The sequence below is a fragment of the Pseudophryne corroboree genome, chromosome 3 (assembly GCF_028390025.1).
Source record: "Pseudophryne corroboree isolate aPseCor3 chromosome 3, aPseCor3.hap2, whole genome shotgun sequence".
Taxonomy (NCBI): domain Eukaryota; kingdom Metazoa; phylum Chordata; class Amphibia; order Anura; family Myobatrachidae; genus Pseudophryne; species Pseudophryne corroboree.
Genome location: NC_086446.1, coordinates 331658009 through 331674937, shown reverse-complemented (window position 1 = coordinate 331674937; position 16929 = coordinate 331658009). Strand labels below are relative to the sequence as shown.

Sequence of the window (16929 nt, the reverse complement as noted above, 5' to 3'; positions counted from 1 at the left end):
CCCATCAAACAAATCCATCTGCCCTACCCAAATCCCATCTTCCCCCACCAAGTAAGTGTCATGCTTCCCAGTCTTGGGGTTTACTAGAGCCTTTATTACCTTTTTCTTCTCCTGTACTGGAGGGGCACTTGGGGCATTAGCCAGTGCCATCATTGCTGGGAGTATGTGTTCTAGTGGGTCTGGGCTTTCTTGTTTTAGTGTCTTTACTGGCATTGCCTGCACTACCCGTGGGGGAGCATGCCTTGGTTGTAATTGTAACGTTCCTTCATTATTTACATGACAGGACATTTGTGCAACGTAGGCTGGTGGCGGGGTTACATTAGATGCCTCCAGCCATAGTGTGTAAGCTTTCCACTCCTCCCTTTTTCTTATTTTACCCCTTAAGTCTGTCCATTTCTGCATATCAAAGGTTCCTATCACAGGTATTTCAGGTTGTTTTGTATGCCATTTCCTGAGAAATTTCACAGCCACACTTCCATATCTCTGATACATCACACTTGCTGGACTGCCGTGCGGGATCTCTAACATAGAAGAGCCCTTCGGTGTGGACATCTCTTGACCCATTGTAATGGCTAATCTTTATTTTAAAGTCCAGCCTCAATGTCCAATACAATGGTAAACAGGGACGCTCCCCTTGTTTATAGCGATATTACTCCACTTAGGAAACCTCACCACCTCGTCAGGTGCCACGGCTCTGAACAGGCACACGTGTTCCACACTCTGCTAAGCTTGGCCTTTTTGTGTACAAGGTGCTTTTCACAGTGGGTGAGTATCCCTGATACTATCGAGTATAGGAGAGTTTAACCGGAGCCTCTCTCCTACCTGGGCCCTGTCCAGACTCTGCCGGCGTGAAGCCTCGGCCAATCTCACTCACAATCACTCGCAGACTTCACTCTGAATTTAGCAAGATATGGCAGACAAAAGATCCCATTGTGATCTGTAACTATGACCACAGAAATTTAAATCTTAAAACTTTATACAAATCACTGTAACTGGTAATAAAATGCAGTTAAATTCAATTTGGTTCCATACTCACAATCTCCAAAAAGACTTCAAAGAGTTACAAACCAACAATAACACACAAAGGCAGCGGACCGAGGCAGGGACACATGGAGCAGAAGTAAGATAACAGCTCTTACCTGTGGCCACAGTTGATCCAGGTACCCCGGCACCAGTCCACCTTCCTTCTTCGTGTGTCAATGTTGGATAGTATCTTGGTGGAACCTCCAGAATGATATAGCCGTATCAAATAATTGAAGAACAATGAAGTCTCTTTGGTAGATTTATTGCATTGTGAAATTCACAGGGCTCACGATAAAAGAATATCATGAACTGAACATTGACACATTGATTTCATCTTATATACTTGTCATTACAGCGTTACATGATCCAATCAAATTTGCAGACCAATCATATACATAAACCAATCACAATTCATTTATCAGAATATATTATTAATTCATATACTCCCCTTATGGGGAATTTCCAATTAATTAGCTCAACATCTTGTGATTATGACTGTTTAATATCAAAATACATTTTACCTTTCACATAATTTAAATTCTCTTTATTCTGCAAAACACAATTCCTTATTTTGCAAAACACTAGCTAACCGCAGTCTTGTGATACACTGCGCAGCTGGCTTTTACTTCTTGTTTTGTCTGAAAATCAAAGTTTCTGCAAACATATAAAAATCACATTTAAAACAACAGTTTCTTTTAAAGCAATAGACAAACTGACATCCAGCTTCCATTTTGTATTCACTTATCCATATCAGCTGGAAAAAAGATGTTACATTTTAAAAATACCATAACAATTTAAAAATGTATTGGTAGCATAGCTAAAATGTTTCCTTAAGGTTTATTTTTGTCCAAGTATGCATATTTGGAAAGTTCAGTGCCAAGATTTAGGGGCTCCTATAAAGTTTTAACTTTTCTGATAGTTGGAACCTAAGACTTGTCTCATACTGTGTGCAACTTATGCATACAGACCAAGAAGAATGAAAAAAACAAAAACCTGCAATTAATTGTTGACCTTTTTGTTTGTCAAAAAGAGCCTATTCTTTTAAGCCACTCATTGTTTCTTAGAAAAAAGCAAGGCAAGAGAAAAACCTGTAATTTCCTTTTTGACAGTTTTTAATTTGTCAAAATGAGACTTCTTTGAAGCCACTCAAGATTACTTAGACAAAATTGAATCTACAGTATACCCAATATACCACCAAATGGTTGACAGTTTACTAAATATGCATAAGTATATATTTTTTGATGGATTTTCAAAAGCAAAATTCACTTGATGCTTTTGGCATCAATCAGATAATGGAACCATGGGATTTAAAAGAACCTGAGAAGATGGGCTCGTCCGGGATTTGAACCCGGGACCTCTCGCTCCCTAAGCGAGAATCATACCCCTAGACCAATGAGCCAACTGTTCGTGCATTTTCATGTATACTAATGAAATTTGACGTGAAACTGTTGGACTACATTAGTAAGTATTTTAAAATACTATCAGATAATAGAACTAAGCACTTTTAAAGAACCTGAGAAAACAGGCTAATCCAGGATATGAACCTGGGGCCTTTTCCACCCAAAGCAAAAATCATACACCCAGACCAAAAAGCCAAATAATTTCTTATTCAGATTTTACAATTTTTAAAGTAAAACTCAAATTATTTAATAAAAAAATACAATAAGCTGGAAAAAAAGATGTTACATTTTAAAAATACCATAACAATTTAAAAATGTATTGGTAGCATAGCTAAAATGTTTCCTTAAGGTAAATTTTTGTCCAAGTATGCATATTTGGAAAGTTCAGTGCCAAGATTTAGGGGTTCCTATAGAGTTTGACCTTTCCTGATAGTTGGAACCTAAGACTTGTCTCATACTGTGTGCAATTTAAGCATACAGACCAAGAAGAAAGAAAAAAAAAACCTGCAATTAATTGTTGACCTTTTTGTTTGTCAAAAAGAGCCTATTCTTTTAAGCCACTCATTGTTTCTTAGAAAAAAGCAAGGTAAGAGAAAAAACTGTAATTTCATTTTGACAGTTTTTTATTTGTCAAAATGAGACTTCTTGAAGCCACTCAAGGTTACTTAGACAAAATGGAATCTACAGTATACCCAATATACCACCAAATGGTTGACAGTTTACTAAATATGCATAAGTATATATTTTTTGATGGATTTTCAAAAGCAAAATTCACTTGATGCTTTTGACATCAATCAGATAATGGAACCATTGGATTTAAAAGAACCTGAGAAAATGTGCTCGTCCGGTATTTGAACCCGGGATCTCTCGCACCCTAAGCATGAATCATACCCCTAGACCAACGAGCCAACTGTTCATGCTTATTCATGTATACTAATGAATTTGGAAGTGAAACTGTTGGAATACATTAGTTAGTATTTTAAAATACTATCAGATAATAGAACTAAGCACTTTTAAAGAACCTGAGAAAACAGGCTTATCCAGGATATGAACCTGGTGCCTTTTCCACTCAAAGCAAAAATCATACACCCAGACCAACAAGCCACAAGCTAAATAATTTCTTATTCAGATTTTACCATTTTTAAAGTAAAACTCAAATTATTTAATAAAAAAATGCAATAAGCTGGAAAAAAAGATGTTACATTTTAAAAATACCATAACAATTTAAAAATGTATTGGTAGCATAGCTAAAATGTTTCCTTAAGGTTTATTTTTGTCCAAGTATGCATATTTGGAAAGTTCAGTGCCAAGATTTAGGGGCTCCTATAGAGTTTTAACTTTTCTGATAGTTGGAATCTAAGACTTGTATCATACTGTGTGCAACTTATGCATACAGACCAAGAAGAATGACAAAAACCTGCAATTAATTGTTGACCTTTTTGTTTGTCAAAAAGAGCCTATTCTTTTAAGCCACTCATTGTTTCTTAGAAAAAAGCAAGGTAAGAGAAAAACCTGTAATTTCTTTTTGACAGTTTTTAATTTGTCAAAATGATACTTCTTTGAAGCCACTCAAGATTACTTAGACAAAATGGAATCTACAGTATACCCAATATACCACCAAATGGTTGACAGTTTACTAAATATGCATAAGTATATATTTTTTGATGGATTTTCAAATGCAAAATTCACTTGATGCTTTTGACATCAATCAGATAATGGAACCATGGGATTTAAAAGAACCTGAAACGATGGGCTCGTCCAGGATTTGAACCCGGGACCTCTCGCACCCTAAGCGAGAATCATACTCCTAGACCAACGAGCCAACTGTTCATGCATTTTCATGTATACTAATGAAATTGGAAGGGAAACTGTTGGAATACATTATTAAGTATTTTAAAATACTATCAGATAATAGAACTAAGCACTTTTAAAGAACCTGAGAAAACAGGCTAATCCAGGATATGAACCTGGGGCCTTTTCCACCCAAAGCAAAAATCATACACCCAGACCAACAAGCCACAAGCTAAATAATTTCTTATTCAGATTTTACCATTTTTAAAGTAAAACTCAAATTATTTAATAAAAAAATGCAATAAGCTGGAAAAAAAGATGTTACATTTTAAAAATACCATAACAATTTAAAAATGTATTGGTAGCATAGCTAAAATGTTTCCTTAAGGTTTATTTTTGTCCAAGTATGCATATTTGGAAAGTTCAGTGCCAAGATTTAGGGGCTCCTAAAGAGTTTTAACTTTTCTGATAGTTGGAACCTAAGACTTGTCTCATACTGTGTGCAACTTATGCATACAGACCAAGAAGAATGAAAAAAACAAAAACCTGCAATTAATTGTTGACCTTTTTGTTTGTCAAAAAGAGCCTATTCTTTTAAGCCACTCATTGTTTCTTAGAAAAAAGCAAGGCAAGAGAAAAACCTGTAATTTCCTTTTTGACAGTTTTTAATTTGTCAAAATGAGACTTCTTTGAAGCCACTCAAGATTACTTAGACCAAATGGAATCTACAGTATACCCAATATACCACCAAATGGTTGACAGTTTACTAAATATGCATAAGTATATATTTTTTGATGGATTTTCAAAAGCAAAAATCACTTGATGCTTTTGACATAAATCAGATAATGGAACCATGGGATTTCAAAGAACCTTGGAAGATGGGCTCGTCCAGGATTTGAACCCGGGTCCTCTCGCACCCTAAGCGAGAATCATACCCCTAGACCAACGAGCCAACTGTCCATGCATTTTCATGTATACTACTGAAATTGGAAGTGAAACTGTTGGAATACATTAGTAAGTATTTTAAAATACTATCAGATAATAGAACTAAGCACTTTTAAAGAACCTAAGAAAATAGGCTCATCCAGGATATGAACCTGGGGCCTTTTCCACCCAAAGCAAAAATCATACACCCAGACCAACAAGCCACAAGCTAAATAATTTCTTATTCAGATTTTACCATTTTTAAAGTAAAACTCAAATTATGCAATAAAAAATGCAATAAGCTGGAAAAAAAGATGTTACATTTTAAAAATACCATAACAATTTAAAAATGTATTGGTAGCATAGCTAAAATGTTTCCTTTAGGTAAATTTTTGTCCAAGTATGCATATTTGGAAAGTTCAGTGCCAAGATTTAGGGGTTCCTATAGAGTTTGAACTTTTCTGATAGTTGGAACCTAAGACTTGTCTCATACTGTGTGCAACTTAAGCATACAGACCAAGAAAGAAAAAAACAAAAACCTGCAATTAATTGTTGACCTTTTTGTTTGTCAAAAAGAGCCTATTCTTTTAAGCCACTCATTGTTTCTTAGAAAAAAGCAAGGTAAGAGAAAAACCTGTAATTTCATTTTGATAGTTTTTTATTTGTCAAAATGAGACTTCTTTGAAGAAACTCAAGGTTACTTAGACAAAATGGAATCTACAGTATACCCAATATACCACCAAATGGTTGACAGTTTACTAAATATGCATAAGTATATATTTTTTGATGGATTTTAAAAAGCAAAATTCACTTGATGCTTTTGACATCAATCAGATAATGGAACCATGGGATTTAAAAGAACCTGAGACGATGGGCTCGTCCGGGATTTGAACCCGGGACCTCTCGCAGCCTAAGCGAGAATCATACCCCTAGACCAACGAGCCAACTGTTAATGCTTTTTCATGTATACTAATAAAATTGGAAGTGAAACTTTTGGAATACATTAGTAAGTATTCTAAAATACTATCAGATAATAGAACTAAGCACTTTTAAAGAACCTGAGAAAACAGGCTTATCCAGGATATGAACCTGGTGCCTTTTCCACTCAAAGCAAAAATCATACACTCAGACCAACAAGCCACAAGCTAAATAATTTCTTATTCAGATTTTACCATTTTTAAAGTAAAACTCAAATTATGTAATAAAAAAATGCAATAAGCTGGAAAAAAAGATGTTACATTTTAAAAATACCATAACAATTTAAAAATGTATTGGTAGCATAGCTAAAATGTTTCCTTAAGGTACATTTTTGTCCAAGTATGCATATTTGGAAAGTTCAGAGCCAAGATTTAGGGGTTCCTATAGAGTTTGAACTTTTCTGATAGTTGGAACCTAAGACTTGTCTCATACTGTGTGCAACTTAAGCATACAGACCAAGAAAGAAAAAAACAAAAACCTGCAATTAATTGTTGACCTTTTTGTTTGTCAAAAAGAGCCTATTCTTTTAAGCCACTCATTGTTTCTTAGAAAAAAAGCAAGGTAAGAGAAAAACCTGTAATTTCATTTTGACAGTTTTTTATTTGTCAAAATGAGACTTCTTTGATGAAACTCAAGGTTACTTAGACAAAATGGAATCTACAGTAAACCCAATATACCACCAAATGGTTGACAGTTTACTAAATATGCATAAGTATATATTTTTTGATGGATTTTCAAAAGCAAAATTCACTTGATGCATTTGACATCAATCAGATAATGGAACCATGGGATTTAAAAGAACCTGAGACGATGGGCTCGTCCGGGATTTGAACCCGGGACCTCTCTCACCCTAAGCGAGAATCATACCCCTAGACCAACGAGCCAACTGTTCATGCATTTTCATGTATACTAATGAAATTGGAAGTGAAACTGTTGGAATACATTAGTAAGTATTTTAAAATACTATCAGATAATAGAACTAAGCACTTTAAAAGAACCTGAGAAAACAGGCTTATCCAGGATATGAACCTGGTGCCTTTTCCACTCAAAGCAAAAATCATACACCCAGACCAACAAGCCACAAGCTAAATAATTTCTTATTCAGATTTTACCATTTTTAAAGTAAAACTCAAATTATTTAATAAAAAAATGCAATAAGCTGGAAAAAAAGATGTTACATTTTAAAAATACCATAACAATTTAAAAAAGGATTGGTAGCATAGCTAAAATGTTTCCTTAAGGTACATTTTTGTCCAAGTATGCATATTTGAAAAGTTCTGTGACAAGATTTAGGGGTTCCTATAGAGTTTGAACTTTTCTGATAGTTGGGACCTAAGACTTGTCTCATATTGTGTGCAACTTAAGCATACAGACCAAGAAGAAAGAAAAAAACAAAAACCTGCAATTAATTGTTGACCTTTTTGTTTGTCAAAAAGAGCCTATTCTTTTAAGCCACTCATTGTTTCTTAGAATAAAGCAAGGTAAGAGAAAAACCTGTAATTTCATTTTGACAGTTTTTTATTTGTCAAAATGAGACTTCTTTGAAGAAACTCAAGATTACTTAGACAAAATGGAATCTACAGTATACCCAATATACCACCAAATGGTTGACAGTTTACTTAATATGCATAAGTATATACTTTTTTGATGTATAGGCAAAAGCAAAATTCACTTGATGCTTTTGACATCAATCAGATAATGGAACCATTGGATTTAAAAGAACCTGAGAAGATGGGCTCGTCCGGGATTTGAACCCGGGACATCTCACACCCTAAGCAAGAATCATACCCCTAGACCAACGAGCCAACTGTTCATGCTTATTCATGTATACTAATGAATTTGGAAGTGAAACTGTTGGAATACATTAGTAAGTATTTTAAAATACTATCAGATAATAGAACTAAGCACTTTTAAAGAACCTGAGAAAACAGGCTTATCCAGGATATGAACCTGGTGCCTTTCCCACTCAAAGCAAAAATCATACACCCAGACCAACAAGCCACAAGCTAAATAATTTCTTATTCAGATTTTACCATTTTTAAAGTAAAACTCAAATTATTTAATAAAAAAATGCAATAAGCTGGTGATATAGCCGTATCAAATAATTGAAGAACAATGAAGTCTCTTTGGTAGATTTATTGCATTGTGAAATTCACAGGGCTCACGATAAAAGAATATCATGAACTGAACATTGACACATTGATTTCATCTTATATACTTGTCATTACAGCGTTACATGATCCAATCAAATTTGCAGACCAATCATATACATAAACCAATCACAATTCATTTATCAGAATATATTATTAATTCATATATTCCCCTTATGGGGAATTTCCAATTAATTAGCTCAACATCTTGTGATTATGACTGTTTAATATCAAAATACATTTTACCTTTCACCTAATTTAAATTCTCTTTATTCTGCAAAACACAATTCCTTATTTTGCAAAACACTAGCTAACCGCAGTCTTGTGATACACTGCGCAGCTGGCTTTAACTTCTTGTTTTGTCTGAAAATCAAAGTTTCTGCAAACATATAAAAATCACATTTAAAAAGACAGTTTCTTTTAAAGCAATAGACAAACTGACATCCAGCTTCCATTTTGTATTCACTTATCCATATCATTCCTCTCTCTGCCAATATACTTGGCATTCTAATACACAAATCAGAAGGTTCAGTTTCACAATTTCTAATGAGGGTTAGGTAGATGCACAACATAGGGAAAAGGTGGGTTCACGGGGATGGGCCTGGCGCCAATGCTCACCGCACCGGACGGGAATCCCTGTTCTTTTTATAGGAACCTTCTAGTGTTGGCTAAGAGGGTTTTGACACAGTTAGGTGAAACTCGCTTGTATTTCATGTCTAACATACTCATCCTGATTAACTCCTACCCTGTTATTCAGTTCATAAGTAAAGTTAGCAAGCTGTGTATTTTCCCTACCTGCCTGATCCTCCTCTAAAGCCTGGTATATGGGCTCAGGTTCCTGGAGTCGTAAACTTTCATAAGACTTGCTCATATCAGCATATACCACCTGTCTTTCCTGCTGTCCCTGACTAGTTCCCTGAGTCACCTGTTCTAGTGGAACCTCATCATCTACCACCACAATGGTCATTTCATGGTGCACTTTCAACCTTTTAAATCCTTTAGCACATTGTACACAGACTACTGGTCCACACTTGATGGTAAAGTATATGATTCCTACAATCAGGGCACCAAACACAATGTACTGCAATATTCCAGATAAAAGCTTTGCAATACTTCCTCCTAGCCATCCAAGTGGCTCCCAACCTTCACTAGCACCTAACCTTCTCATTTCCTGCTGCAACTCTCCCACCTTGCTCAGATGAGCACTTATTTCAGCTCTGTGATCTTCAATATAAGTACAACATTCTTGTCCTACTACTGCACACGTACCCCCTTCTGCTGCCAACAGCTGATCCAGTGCCATCCTATTTTGTAAAGCCACTTTTCTTACTTGAGCCAGCTCTTCCACTGTCTGATTGATTGAAACTACCAATTCCCCTACCATCTGATCTAGTACCGTTAAGGTTTGGGACACAACTTTTTCCACAAGATAGATAGTGGACAGAGGAAACAGGGTTCCAGCCGTACGTTCACCATCAGAAAATCTGAAAGATACATCCCCTTTCTTCACTTCTCTTTTGCTATGATGTCTCAAATATGTAAAATCACTTGACACTAAATCATGTTCTACAGGGATATTTCTTGGGTATTGATCCAGCTTAGTAGTGGCTCTCACTAAGGGGACTACATAGGAGAGCACACATTGTCCTTTGGCACCTAAAGGAATCCATGAATATGCCCATTTGCCACAAACCCAATACATACCCTTAGGCAGGGGCATTCCAAATATTTTAGTGTAAATGAGTCCTATGTATATCATAAAATACCTGGTGTTATTGCCATTGACATCCCTACACGTGCTGTTATCAAGAGTACACCCATCATGCAGTAACTGGTCTAGGGTGTCATTAGGTGTTAATACTCCATTTGTATCTATTGAGTGCCAACAGTGTTTGAGGTTTTTTAGTGTACACTTGTTTGACTTTTGAACTACAAATGTGGCTCCAGTACAGTTAGTATATCCCAGGTTTTGTCTTTTTGCCCTGAATACAGTTTTCTTCCTTTTTAACTTGTACTTGCCTGGCTTTGAATTGACACTTAAACAAAATTCAGGCCTCCCTGTGGCTGCGGTTACTTGTAGAGCAGGTGAATGCAGCAGACCTCTGCTTGAAACATCCAAATATGGGAAGTCTACTATATTCTGTACTTTAGGTGTCTTATTGGCACAAATGTGACTACCATTCTTTCGCCTATGGCAGGACCAATCTCTGTCTATCATGTCTGCTGTGCTTATGTAATGAGCCAGGAGGGGTATACCTGCATCTACACAGATGGGTAGGTGGGTACAAATCCAACATTTGGTTGTGTTGAGAGCCTTTGCAATTTTACTGTGCATTGCTATCATGGAATTACCTGTAAATTCTCCTCCATAATCATTCTTTTGTAAGGCCCTACACACACGTGTCTTGGATAACATTTCATTGTAAAGTGTTACATTACCTGTTTGACTGGTCACATTGTTAACAGACCCTGGAATGTATATACAACACTCAAGCACAATGAGTATGATTGTAATCAGACATGCCCATGAGAGAATGCACCCCCATAGTCCACGGTCTGGCCTTTGACTTATCAGCATCATCCTGTTGAGCATTGTCTTTGTTGTTCTTGACCTTCACAGTACTCTTCTAGGAGTTATGTACCCTCCACAGAGATACTGTGTTGGCAAGTGGCTCAAGGGATTATTATGCCCGAACCACTCACTTGCTGGTTTTACTGGTGAAGTGCAGAGGAGTCTTGGAGAATATCTTCCACATGTGCTGTCTCAGGAGGCGTGACTTTTCTGCAGTGGGTGGAGTGGATCCACGAACTCTTCTCCTTTAGCTTAACAGCAGTTGGTGTTGTCAACAAGACTTGGTAAGGTCCTTCCCACCGGTCTGTCAGCGAGCCCGATCTCAGGAAATTTCTGACCATCACCTCATCACCAGGTTGCAGATTATGACAAGCACCTTCCACAGGGATTGGTTGTGTGCTGGTCACAGTAGCTTGGATCTTCTTTAGCTGGTTGCTTAATGAAATAAGATAGTTCACAGTTAAGTCATTTGTTTTACTGAGTTCATATGCGGGTGCAATAGCAACATTGGGCAATTTTCCAAACAGTATTTCATACGGAGAAATGTTCAACTCCCCCCTTGGTGTTGTTCTGATCGAGTGCAACACTAATGGCAAAGCTTCTGGCCACTGCAAGCTGGTTTCTTTACATATTTTGGCCAGCTTATTTTTAATGGTCCCGTTATAGCGTTCCACCTTACCGCTCGATTGCGGATGGTATGCGGTGTGTAGCTGTTGTTTAATGCCAAGAAGCTGACACATCTTTTTGAACACTAATCCAGTAAAGTGTGTACCTTGGTCTGATGATATCACATATGGTATGCCATACCTACATACAAATTCTTGTACCAGTTTCTTTGCTGTGATTGCTGCTGTTGCACTGGCCACAGCATATCCCTCTACCCAACCGCTAAATGTGTCGACACAAACCAAAACATACTGAAGCATCCTAACCTTTGGAAGCTGAATGTAATCAATTTGTAGGATTTGGAAAGGACCAGTTGTTTGGGGAATGTGTGAAGGCATTGTTTTAACTGCTCTTCCAGCATTCTTCTGCAAGCAGGTGATGCAAGAAGCACAGTACTTGGTTGCCACTGGCGCAAAGCCAGGTGCATACCAATAAGTCTTGATTAGACTTATCATGGCTGTCTTACCTGCATGGGTCAGTCCATGGGACATCTGTGCCAATGCTGGCAAGAGTAATTTAGGGGCAACAGGCTTACCTTCAGAGCTGTGCCACAGGCCTTTGTTGTCTTGGGTACACTTTGCACTTTCCCACTTGGTCTTTTCCTGTAAATCACAAACTTTTTGCATATCAATTAATGTTTGTTCACTTGGTATACATACATCAGCTACCCTACAAACATTTTCCACTATGACCTTTTGTTGGGCTGCCACTTTTGCTGCAGCATCTGCCCTTCTGTTCCCTTTTGTAACTTCATCATGGCCAGTCATGTGAGCTTGACATTTAATAACTGCTATCTGTGAGGGCAGTTGTATAGCATCTAGTAATTCTTTTACTGCCTCTGCATGTGCAATTGGATTGCCTGTTGCTGTTAGGAAGTCTCTGTGTTTCCACAGTTCACCAAAATCGTGTGTAACACCAAATGCGTATCTGCTGTCTGTATATATATTTACAGTCTTTCCTTCAGCTAGCTGACATGCTTTAGTTAAAGCTTTGAGCTCTGCCAACTGTGCTGAGTGTGGTGGTGGAAGTGGGGAGGAAAAAACAGTTTGTGTGTCATCCACCACAGCATATCCTGATTGAGTAGCACCCGTTTCTGTTTGTCTGTGGCAACTACCATCAACATAGTAAACCAGATCAGGATTCTGGAGTGGTGTTTCCTCCAGGTCCACCCTAGGGGTGGATTGCTCATCAACATATTTTAAGCAATCATGTGGGACATGTTGTTCTACTACCCCCCACTCCTCTCTCTGAAACTCATCAGTTTCATTTACCGGTAAAAGTGTTGCAGGGTTTAAAATATTGCACTTAATGAGGGTGATGTTTGTGGGCATAATGAGGGCTAATTCCCACTTTGTCAGGCGTGCTGCAGTGACATGTCTTGTCTTTTGACAGGTAAGCAGGGCTGCTACGGCATGGGGAACATAAACTTTTAGATCACAGCCCAATACAATGTCTGCTGACTCGTCTACCAGTAATGCAGCTGCTGCTATGGCTCGCAGGCAAACAGGTAGGCCACGTGCTACTGGGTCTAATTGTGCACTGTAATAAGCAACAGGTTTTTGCTTTTCCCCATGAAACTGTGTAAGGACACCTGTGGCATGGCCTAGGTGTTCATGGCAAAAGAGAGAAAATACTTGTTTATAGTTAGGCAGGCCCAGGGCAGGGGCCGCTGTCAGGTCATCTTTAAGTTGTTGAAATTACATAGTTGTTTGTTCTGTATGTATGAGGGGCTCTGGTACAGAAGCTTTGGTCAGCTCATACAAGGGTGCAGTCAGCTGTGAGTAGTTAGGTACCCAGTTTCTACAGTAACCCACCATTCCTAGGAAACCCCTTAGCTTCCTTTTGTTGATGGGCAGCCTTATGTTTTGAATGGCTGCAATCCTATCTGGGGACAGGTGTCTGAGGCCTTCAGATAGACAGTGGCCTATATATGACACCTTTGTTTGACATAGTTGCAATTTGTCTTTGGACACCTTGTGTCCATTTGTTGCAAGGAACCTTAAGAGCTCAGCTGTGTCTTTAATTGATGTTTCAAAATCTGGGGAACAAAGTAACAAATCGTCTACATACTGAATTAATGTAGATCCACCTGGTAGGATGAGTTTTTGAAGATTTTCAGCAAGGGACTGGCTAAAAATTGTAGGGCTATTAAGGTAGCCTTGGACCATCCTTGTCCAGGTGTACTGGTTACCTCTATAGGTAAATGCAAAAAGGTATTGACTGTCTGGATGTATTGGTATGGAGAAAAATGCTGAACACAGATCAACCACTGAGAAATGAGTGCTGTCTGCGGGGATCTGCATTAATATGGTAGCTGGGTTTGGTACCACTGGGTGCAAGGGTTCAACGATTGCATTAATTGCCCTCAAGTCCTGAACTAAGCGATAACCACGCCCATTACTCTTTGTCACAGGGAAGATGGGCGTATTGGCCTGGCTCTGGGTTTTAACCAACACCCCCTGTTGTAGTAATTCTTGGATTACTGGGAACACCCCCTGTTCAGCTTCTGGCTTTAAGGGGTATTGTGGTCTACTGGGAATTACTGCTCCTGCTTTAAGCTTAACTCTTATTGGTGGGGCATTTAGGATTTTCCCCACATTGTTGGAGCCCGTGGTCCACAGCTGGTCTGGAATATTTGATAACATTTCAGACACTTCAGGGGGGAGTACTCCCAAGGTATTCAGTTCCACCCTTTCTGTTGAAGGAGGGTCACTGAGCAGTGCATCGGTGACCAAGTCCTTGTTGGAATCTGGTACCTGTAGGTATACCCCATCTGGAGTGCAAAATACTGTGCATCCCAATTTACACAGTAAATCCCTCCCCAATAAATTTGTGGGGGCATCAGCTGCTAACAAGAAGGAGTGGTCACTGTTAAGGGTCCAACGATTACTTTTACATCTTGTGTTTCCCTTAAGGGGATTACTTTGTTTGCCACCCCTACTGCATGTACAACTTTGTTTGTGGTAGGTAAAGTGACCTTGTCCGCTATTAGGGATCGTGCAGCACCCGTGTCAATTAGGAAAGAATGTTTAGAATCTCCAATTTTTAAATCAATAGTAGGTTCTTGAGAGTTACAAGATATTACAGTCATGGTCTTCACGGGGGCTGCGGTATCCTGTCATTGTAAATCCTCATCACTTTCTGTGGTGCCCTTCTTTGCCTGGGACTGCCTTGGTTTCTTAGGGCGTCTGCAGTCCCTTGCAAAGTGTCCTTTCCTCTGGCAATTGTAACAAGTAAGCTGCGATCTGTCTGATGATCGCCTGGCACCCATGCTATAATCAATTGGTCTATTAGCTAGGTCACAGGTGGCTTGTGCAGCTTTGACCTGTAGGTTCATAAGCTTGGTTTCTGTGTTCAATTTCTTGACCACCAAATTGTCCTCATGGTATATTGCAAGAGTGACCAGATCTTCTGGACCCTTTTTGCGCCATAGAGGATCATTGATGGTCAAGCGGGTTTTTACCTGAGGCTTAAGACCTTCCACGAAAGCTCCAGATAACATGGGCTGAAGCACTTGCTCCTTAAATATATCTTCAATGCCTCCATAATTTTGGACCTCAGTTTTAAATCTGCCCCAATAATCTCTAACTGCTTCTGTAGGACCTTGTTTAATCATCATTATTTTTCCCCAATTGGGCTGGCAAGGAAACTGCTCTGTAAAAGCTGTCATTAAATGTTTCCACTCTTTGTCCAGGACCTCTCTAGCAACGTCTACGGGAGGCTTAAAGTCCTCTTTATCCCACCCTAGGTCCATTGCGATCTTCTTGTATTCTTCAGTTGTGAGCAAAGCAGTAAATAATTGTGCCATGTCACTATGTGTTAGTTGATGTACTTTGTACAAGCGCTGGAGTTTGGTTTTGACTTCTGCTGGCTTTGATCTATAATCTGCTAATTCTGTGCAAATTTGGTGTAATTCAGCCTTTGACCAAGGAACATGTATGGACCACTGTGCACCCCGATCTGTAGTTACCACTCTCAGAGGCATTGTTGCAAGTGGTTTGCCCTGGGTGGATGTGCTACGAGTGCCAGAAGCCAAAATGTTCGATGGGTGTACGTCTGCAAAATGCTGTCCCTTTACTGGTAATTTGTCTTCATAAGGAACTAAATTTCCCTGCTTGTTCTTGCATAAAGTGTGTGTGACAGTTTCACCATTGATGTTATTATACTGAGCTATGTATGTCTGACTGAGGGGGTCATAAACGTAAATTCCAGCAGAGTCGCTATCCCCATCAAACAAATCCATCTGCCCTACCCAAATCCCATCTTCCCCCACCAAGTAAGTGTCATGCTTCCCAGTCTTGGGGTTTACTAGAGCCTTTATTACCTTTTTCTTCTCCTGTACTGGAGGGGCACTTGGGGCATTAGCCAGTGCCATCATTGCTGGGAGTATGTGTTCTAGTGGGTCTGGGCTTTCTTGTTCTAGTGTCTTTACTGGCATTGCCTGCACTACCCGTGGGGGAGCATGCCTTGGTTGTAATTGTAACGTTCCTTCATTATTTACATGACAGGACATTTGTGCAACGTAGGCTGGTGGCGGGGTTACATTAGATGCCTCCAGCCATAGTGTGTAAGCTTTCCACTCCTCCCTTTTTCTTATTTTACCCCTTAAGTCTGTCCATTTCTGCATATCAAAGGTTCCTATCACAGGTATTTCAGGTTGTTTTGTGTGCCATTTCCTGAGAAATTTCACAGCCACACTTCCATATCTCTGATACATCACACTTGCTGGACTGCCGTGTGGGATCTCTAACATAGAAGAGCCCTTCGGTGTGGACATCTCTTGACCCATTGTAATGGCTAATCTTTATTTTAAAGTCCAGCCTCAATGTCCAATACAATGGTAAACAGGGACGCTCCCCTTGTTTATAGAGATATTACTCCACTTAGGAAACCTCACCACCTCGTCAGGTGCCACGGCTCTGAACAGGCACACGTGTTCCACACTCTGCTAAGCTTGGCCTTTTTGTGTACAAGGTGCTTTTCACAGTGGGTGAGTATCCCTGATACTATCGAGTATAGGAGAGTTTAACCGGAGCCTCTCTCCTACCTGGGCCCTGTCCAGACTCTGCCGGCGTGAAGCCTCGGCCAATTTCACTCACAATCACTCGCAGACTTCACTCTGAATTTAGCAAGATATGGCAGACAAAAGATCCCATTGTGATCTGTAACTATGACCACAGAAATTTAAATCTTAAAACTTTATACAAATCACTGTAACTGGTAATAAAATGCAGTTAAATTCAATTTGGTTCCATACTCACAATCTCCAAAAAGACTTCAAAGAGTTACAAACCAACAATAACACACAAAGGCAGCGGACCGAGGCAGGGACACATGGAGCAGAAGTAAGATAACAGCTCTTACCTGTGGCCACAGTTGATCCAGGTACCCCGGCACCAGTCCACCTTCCTTCTTCGTGTGTCAA

The 16929-nt window shown here is 39.1% G+C and overlaps 6 non-coding genes across 6 annotated transcripts; all 6 read right to left on the bottom strand.

Moving 5' to 3' along the window:
• Window positions 1-2350: 2350 nt before the first annotated feature.
• On the bottom strand, window positions 2351-2422 carry TRNAP-AGG (transfer RNA proline (anticodon AGG)). The gene has a single exon. It is a non-coding gene; the product is annotated as a tRNA-Pro (tRNA).
• A 1751-nt stretch (window positions 2423-4173) lies between these two features.
• Window positions 4174-4245, bottom strand: TRNAP-AGG (transfer RNA proline (anticodon AGG)). The gene has a single exon. It is a non-coding gene; the product is annotated as a tRNA-Pro (tRNA).
• An 849-nt stretch (window positions 4246-5094) lies between these two features.
• Window positions 5095-5166, bottom strand: TRNAP-AGG (transfer RNA proline (anticodon AGG)). The gene has a single exon. It is a non-coding gene; the product is annotated as a tRNA-Pro (tRNA).
• Window positions 5167-6010: 844 nt separating this feature from the next.
• Window positions 6011-6082, bottom strand: TRNAP-AGG (transfer RNA proline (anticodon AGG)). The gene has a single exon. It is a non-coding gene; the product is annotated as a tRNA-Pro (tRNA).
• Window positions 6083-6928: 846 nt separating this feature from the next.
• Window positions 6929-7000, bottom strand: TRNAP-AGG (transfer RNA proline (anticodon AGG)). The gene has a single exon. It is a non-coding gene; the product is annotated as a tRNA-Pro (tRNA).
• Window positions 7001-7849: 849 nt separating this feature from the next.
• TRNAP-AGG (transfer RNA proline (anticodon AGG)) lies at window positions 7850-7921 on the bottom strand. Its single transcript has one exon. It is a non-coding gene; the product is annotated as a tRNA-Pro (tRNA).
• Between the last annotated feature and the right edge of the window lie 9008 nt (window positions 7922-16929).